This window comes from Abrus precatorius, unplaced genomic scaffold (assembly GCF_003935025.1).
Source record: "Abrus precatorius isolate BTA unplaced genomic scaffold, Abrus_2018 Scaffold8, whole genome shotgun sequence".
Lineage (NCBI taxonomy): Eukaryota > Viridiplantae > Streptophyta > Magnoliopsida > Fabales > Fabaceae > Abrus > Abrus precatorius.
Genome location: NW_020874428.1, coordinates 8,922,487 through 8,929,469, shown reverse-complemented (window position 1 = coordinate 8,929,469; position 6,983 = coordinate 8,922,487). Strand labels below are relative to the sequence as shown.

At 37.8% G+C, this 6,983-nt stretch overlaps 1 non-coding gene across 1 annotated transcript; it reads right to left on the bottom strand.

Annotated features, from left to right (window-relative positions):
* Positions 1 to 1,007: 1,007 nt before the first annotated feature.
* On the bottom strand, positions 1,008 to 1,114 carry LOC113848606. Its single transcript, XR_003501870.1, has one exon. It is a non-coding gene; the product is annotated as a small nucleolar RNA R71 (small nucleolar RNA).
* Between the last annotated feature and the right edge of the window lie 5,869 nt (positions 1,115 to 6,983).

Sequence of the window (6,983 nt, the reverse complement as noted above, 5' to 3'; positions counted from 1 at the left end):
ATAAGACCATGATAATTATGCACTTATATTATGACTAAAATACGAAGTTAGTGATAGATGAAATCCAATCCCTGCTTTTCATCATTATAGTAAATTTATATTTTGCTATCTTGCTAAATTTTTATGAAACCAATTGATCAAAAGCACATGAATGGTACTTGTAAATTTGTGAATAGTTAGGATTATTATTTTTAGTTGGGATAACTAAAATTACTTATGTATCGCCATTCCTTATGGATATGATAATCTTTTATACTACATCGAAACTTGGTACAGTTGCGTAAATCTTTTAACAACTTTCTGGCGCTGTTGCCGGGGACTGTGCTAGATACTTAGTAATTTTAGTTTTATCCTTATTAAAAATTTATTCAATTACTTTTTGTATGGATATTGTTTGTTTACTTAATTATCCTTGTGCTTATTTCCTTGTGAAGTATTTGTTCTTGTATGCGAGGTCATAACTCGGTTGAACCCTTTGTTTTTTATTCAAAAATAGAGAGATCAATTAGTAAAAAGAGACATGCAGCAAGGAAAAGAAGGCAACAAGGAAAGAGTAAGAGGGACCTTCTCAACCTCAACTTGAATCTCAATCTGATCAACCACTTTTCAACCAGTCAAAGATGGAAGAATAAGGAGTTGATCCGCTAAGGAGAACCCTTGGTGACAATGCAGTCTAGTATGGACCAAGGCACTTCTCTAGCATAGTGGTTCCCATCACTAGGTTAATGGAGATGAAGCCAACATTCCTTAGTCTTGTGGGTGCCAATCCATTTTCACTACTTGAACATGAAGACCCGCACACTCACCTTTGTACACTTTATGAGTTGTGTGGCATAATAGACATCCCTCAAGGAAGTGAAGAAGTTGTATACTTGAGATTTTTCCCTTTTTCTTTGGTGGGAAAAGCAAAGGCATGGTTGCAATCACACCCAAACCAAAGCCTCACTAGCTGGATTGATGCAGAGGAAAAATTCCTGAATAGATTCTTTCTACCATCCCAGTTTATCACTGTCAAATCTGACATTTTAGTGTTTCGACATGGGGCTGATGAATCTTTTTGTGAAGCTTAGGAGCATTTTAAATCCTTGTTGAGGAAATGCCCTAATCATGGGTTTGATGATATTGCCCAACTCAATATATTTTGCAAAGGTTTAAGGCAAGACACTAAAATGATCCTAGATGCTGTAGCTGAAGGTATAATGATGTCAATTGATGTTGAATAAGCCACAAGAATCATTGAGGCTCTCGCCTCCACCGACTATCAACCTCAAGATCATAGGCAGCCAGTTCAAATAAAAGGAGTTTTAGAGCTGAATACTACATATGCATTATTAGCTCAAAATAAAATCTTGACTTAGCAAATTGAGGCTCTCACCAAGCAAATATCCAGCCTGCCTCAACAACTGCATGTTGTACTCATGATGAATCCAAACTTTATAGATATTTTGTTTGGTTTTTATAAAGTTTTAATAGAAAAAAATAGACTTAGAGGTTGTAAATAACATTAAAATCTTATTTAGGTAGAAAACAATAGCTTTCTTAATTTTTGTCTTATTTCCATTAATTTTTGTGAATATATTTTACAATTTTGATCATTTGAATAATTGTGCAAGAAATTCTAGACAAATTTCATGAATTTTTGGCTCTTTGAAAAAATATGAACTGAGAGTAACTACTATCAGATACCAGAGTAATCACTCCAGGGAGCTGGTTTCAAGGGATAGGTCAGAGTAACCACTTTCAGATATCAGAGTGATCACTCCAGAAGCCCCAAACCCCAAGTGTCCTGCGCGTAAACACTCTCAGAAATGGGAGTAATCACTCCAGAGACGCCCAGAAGGAAGTGCCCTGCGTGTGTTTACTCTCAGAAATGAGAGTAATCACTCCAGAAAGGGAAAAAGCTAAAGTTACTGCGCGTAAACACTCTTGTTTACAGAGTGATCACTATGGGGCCATGTCAGACTTAGTATATATAGACTTTTAGAAATTAGGGTATGGGATGATTCATTTTCCTTAGATTCTTTTGCCACTTTTGGAGCATTTTGCAGAGCTTAGGATTCTTGGGTGACAGCCAGGGATCCATTATAGGTTTTAATTTCTAATTTCCCTTTTGATTTTCCTTGATTTTACATTAATGTTGTTTATGTTTCTACATTTCCTTCTTTCATTTGTGAAGCCCATCCATATGGAGGGCTAAATTCTCTTTTAATTCCTAGTCAATTCATTTGGTTCTTGAATTCTTGGGTTTAATGGCAATATTAATCTTTCTTTCCTTGGATTTATTAACTCCAATCTCTGAATGAAATGAAATTTGCATGAGGGGAACATTGCGTAATGAACCCTAAATTACCCAAACGAAATTCTAATCTAAGATTGCTTAATTTTGATTAATCTTTGAGATTGCTTAATCTTAGGGATAGAGGTTAGAGCCAATTAAGATGCTTAATTTTAATTGGGATGCTAAAGTTAATTTTTGCTTGTTAGATTAACTTAATTCAAAGGGAAAATAGAGGATTATTGAATTATTTGAAAGAATAGGGATAGAACTCATTGATTGACTAGGGATTACTCTTTTTAATTGATTGGATTTCATTAGTTTACATTCTGCTCTTGATTAAAATTTGGAAATTGACAAACCTCCCCCCAATTTACTTGCTTTAAAATATATGTTTACACTTGTTCGATGTATGTTCCCAACCAAAAGTTCCTTGGAGATAACCTAGGACAACACCCTAGTATTGCATTTATATCTTGCATATTTGATGAGGATTAACGACAATCTTTGTGCATAACGAGTAGCGAAAATTTGTTCCATCAAATTGGCGCCGTTGCCGGGGAACTTTGGTGTTAATTTTGCATTGAACCTGTTAGTTGCTCTGTTTTAGTGTTCTATTTTCTATTTTTCTGCATTATTACTCTGTTTTTGCTGCATAATTCTGCAACATTTGTTAGCTTATGTTGCGTTTTCTTGCAATTAATTGCAATTCCTTTTCTGTTTTTGTTGCTTAACCTCTTTGCTTCATTTTACTGCACATAGACATTAGTTTTCTGCATAATTTTCATATGATTTTTTTGAATTTTTTGCTGTTTCATCTAGCTTACTTCTTTTCATTCCTTATAATTAGTTTCTAGTGCATGACCAGATCGAATCCTGGGGACTTGTATCCACTTGACCCAAAGATTGATAGGACATTTCATAGTAGCATTAGAACACATAGGAATAGTTCTGAACATTTTGAAGAGTTTTCATCTCCTTCATCTATCTATTCATCACCCCATTCATTAGAATTTGAAATTGAAAACATGGCTGACAATGAAAGAACATTAAAGGAACTAGCTGCACCGGATGTAACATATCAAACTTTATGCATACAGTATCCTGATATTGATGCTTCTTTTGTTCTAAAAACTGGACTAATACACTTGTTGCTAAGATTTCATGGCCTTGCAGGTGAAGATCTGCACAAGCACCTCAAGGAGTTCCATATTGTTTGTTCAACTATGAGGCCACAAGGTGTGCCTGAGGAGCATGTCAAGTTAAAGGCTTTTCCGTTCTCTCTGGTGGATGCAGCCAAGGATTGGCTCTACTATCTCCCTCTAGGATCTATTGCTAGTTGGGACAACTTGAAGAGACTTTTACTGGAGAAATGTTTTCCAGCATCAAGAGCTGCGTCCATAAGAAAGGAAATATGTGGGATAAGGCAACTTGAAAGAGAGACCTTCTATGAATATTGGGAAAGATTCAAGAGGTTGTGTGCTAGCTACCCTCATCACCAAATTAGTGATCAATTGCTCATACAGTACTTCTATGAAGGACTGCTCCCTATGGACCGAAGCATGATAGACGTCGCAAGTTGAGGGGCATTGGTTGACAAAACTTCAATTACAGCCCGAAATTTGATGGAGAATATGGCTGCCAACTCACAACAATTTGCAACAAGGTAAAATTCTTGTGTTACCAGAAATGTGAGTGAAGTTCAAGTTGCTGAGTCTAGTAAAATAGAACACAAGCTTGATGAATTGGCATCCATGGTGAAGCAATTGGCTTCTATGCAAAAGAGTGTTGCTGCATCCTCATCTGTTCCACCACCCATTCCAGCCATGTTGTGTGGTATTTGCTCAGCTACAGACCATTACGCTGATAGCTATCCTACACTACAAGAGTCTGATACTTTAGAAGGTAATCCTCAGGCCTATGCTGCAAATATTTACACTAATAAATTTCCTTTTCCAAATTCGCAGCAGCAGGCCAAATAGATACAACCCAGGCTGGAGGAACCATCCAAATTTGAGATGGGGGAACAATTCTCAACAACAGAACCAGCAGCACGACACTCAATATCAAGCACATCATGCTGGCCCAAATAGATTCCATCCATCTCAACATCAACCACAACAAGCCCAACAACATCACCAATTATCTTCCTCACAACCAAATGCACCCCAGAAAAATGAACCATCACTGGAGGAGCTCATGAAGCAATTGACCATGAACAACATCACTTTCCAGCAAAGAACCGAGGCTAGTATTAAGTCTTTGGAGAACTAAATGGGACAACTAGCCTCATCTCTGAACCAGATGCAATCTCAAGGTTCAGGAAACCTCCCTGCACAAACTGTAGCAAATCCTAAAAATGTGAGTGCAATCACTCTGAGGTCTGGAAAGGTGATGCAAGAACCCACAGTGTCCAAAGAGAAAGAAGACCCAAAATATGCTCCATCTACAGTTGAACTAAATGGAGAGGAAAAGGTTCAAGAACAACCAGAACCTACATCTGCCCAACCAAAGGTGGCAGAAAATGTTGATAGGCCAATTCCTCTACCATTTCCTCAGAGAGTTATCCAGCCAAGCAAGAAGATTGAAGAGGCTGAGAAAGAGATCCTTGAGACCTTCCGAAAGGTAGAGGTGAACATACCTCTACTAAATGCAATCAAGCAAATACCCAAGTACGCCAAGTTCTTGAAAGACTTATGCACCCATAGGAGGCGTCTTAAGGGTAATGAGAAGGTAAATATGGGTAGGAATGTTTCTGCACTCTTTGAAAAACAAAAGTCCACAATGCCTGAGAAATGTAAGGACCCAGGAACATTCACTATCCCATGCATTATTAGTAATAATATGATTGAGAATGCCATGCTAGATTTAGGAGCATCTATAAATGTCATGCCATTGTCCATTTTTACTTCACTGTCTCTTGGCCCTCTGTAGCCTACATGTGTGGTTATTCAGTTAGCCAACAGAAGCATAACAAACCTAGCTGGGATTGTTGAAGATGTATTAGTCAGAGTGAATGATCTCATCTTCCTAGCTGACTTTTACATTTTGGACATGCAAGAGGGAGAATCAGTGAAAGGTGCTGCACCAATCATTTTGGGAAGACCGTTCTTGAAGACTGCAAGAACGAAAATTGATGTGAACGCTGGGACGCTCACTATGGAGTTTGGAGACAGCATTGTGCGCTTTAACATTTTGGACGCCATGAAGCATCCATTGGAAGAACACTTTGTTTTCCAAATTGATTTGCTGGATGATTTGATAGATGATCAATGTTCTGAATTTTTAGAAGAAGATTTTGCTCTTAATTTTTCTGAATTTATAGACAATTCCATTTGTGAATACTGTAATAATTCTTCTGTATGTGACAATTGTATTTCTAACTTTTTGAATGTGAATTCTGCAATTTCTGTTATTGAGGAAATTGAAAAATCAATAGGGGAAGAATGTGATATTTTGAGTTCAGCAAGTATAATTGAATCTAACCCCTTTGACTTGAATGTTGCAGAAATTTCTTCTACTGAAAGTGCCAAGTCACTTCCCTCTGTGGAGCAATCTCCTACACTAGAGCTTAAACCATTGCCAGAGCATTTGAAATATGCCTATTTAGAGGAAAATGAGAAGCTCCCAATGATAATCTCCACCAAGCTGAATATCAATCAAGAGGAGGGGCTCCTAGAAGTGATAAGGAGGCACAAGAAGGCTATAGGCTGGACGCTTGCTGATATTCCTGGAATCAGCCCCTCTCTTTGTATGCACAGAATATTATTGGAGGAGGGTGCTAAACTAGTGAGACAGCCTCAGAGGAGGGTAAATCCCATCATTTTAGACGTGGTGAAGAAGGAAGTCACCAAGTTGCTGCAAGCTGGGTCCAAGTAGTTCCCAAGAAATCTGGACTCACTGTGGTGAAAAATGAAAAAGATGAGTTAATACCAACCAGAGTCCAGAACAGTTGGAGAGTCTGTATAGACTACCGGAGACTTAACCAAGCGACCCGGAAGGATCACTTCCCATTGCCTTTCATTGACCAGATGTTGGAAAGGTTGGATGGTAAGTCTCACTATTGTTTCCTTGATGGTTTTTCCGGTTATTTTCAAATTTGTATAGCACCTGAAGACCAGGAAAAAACCACTTTTACATGTCCTTTTGGCACTTTTGCCTATAGGAGAATGTCGTTTGGCTTGTGCAATGCTGCAGGCACATTTCAAAGATGCATGCTCAGTATTTTTTCTGATTTAGTGGAGCATTGCATAGAAGTCTTTATGGATGATTTTACTGTATATGGCCCATCTTTTTCTGCCTGTTTGGTTAATTTGGAAAAAGTTTTGAAAAGATGTATTGATACTAACCTTGTGCTAAATTTTGAAAAATGTCATTTCATGGTAGAACAAGGTGTAGTCTTAGGCCATATCATTTCTGAAAAGGGAATTGAAGTAGATCCCGCAAAACTTGATGTTATTGCACAAATGCCTTACCCCTCTTGTGTTCGAGAGGTTCGTGCTTTTCTTGGTCATGCAGGGTTCTACAGGAGATTCATTAAGAACTTCTCCAAAATTGCCATTCCCTTGTCTAAGCTTTTACAAAAAGAGGCTGAGTTCAATTTTGATGAAAAGTGCAAAGAAGCATTTAATATGCTTAAGGAAGCCCTGACTACCACACCCATCATCCAACCTCCAGATTGGACCACACCATTTGAATTAATGTGTGA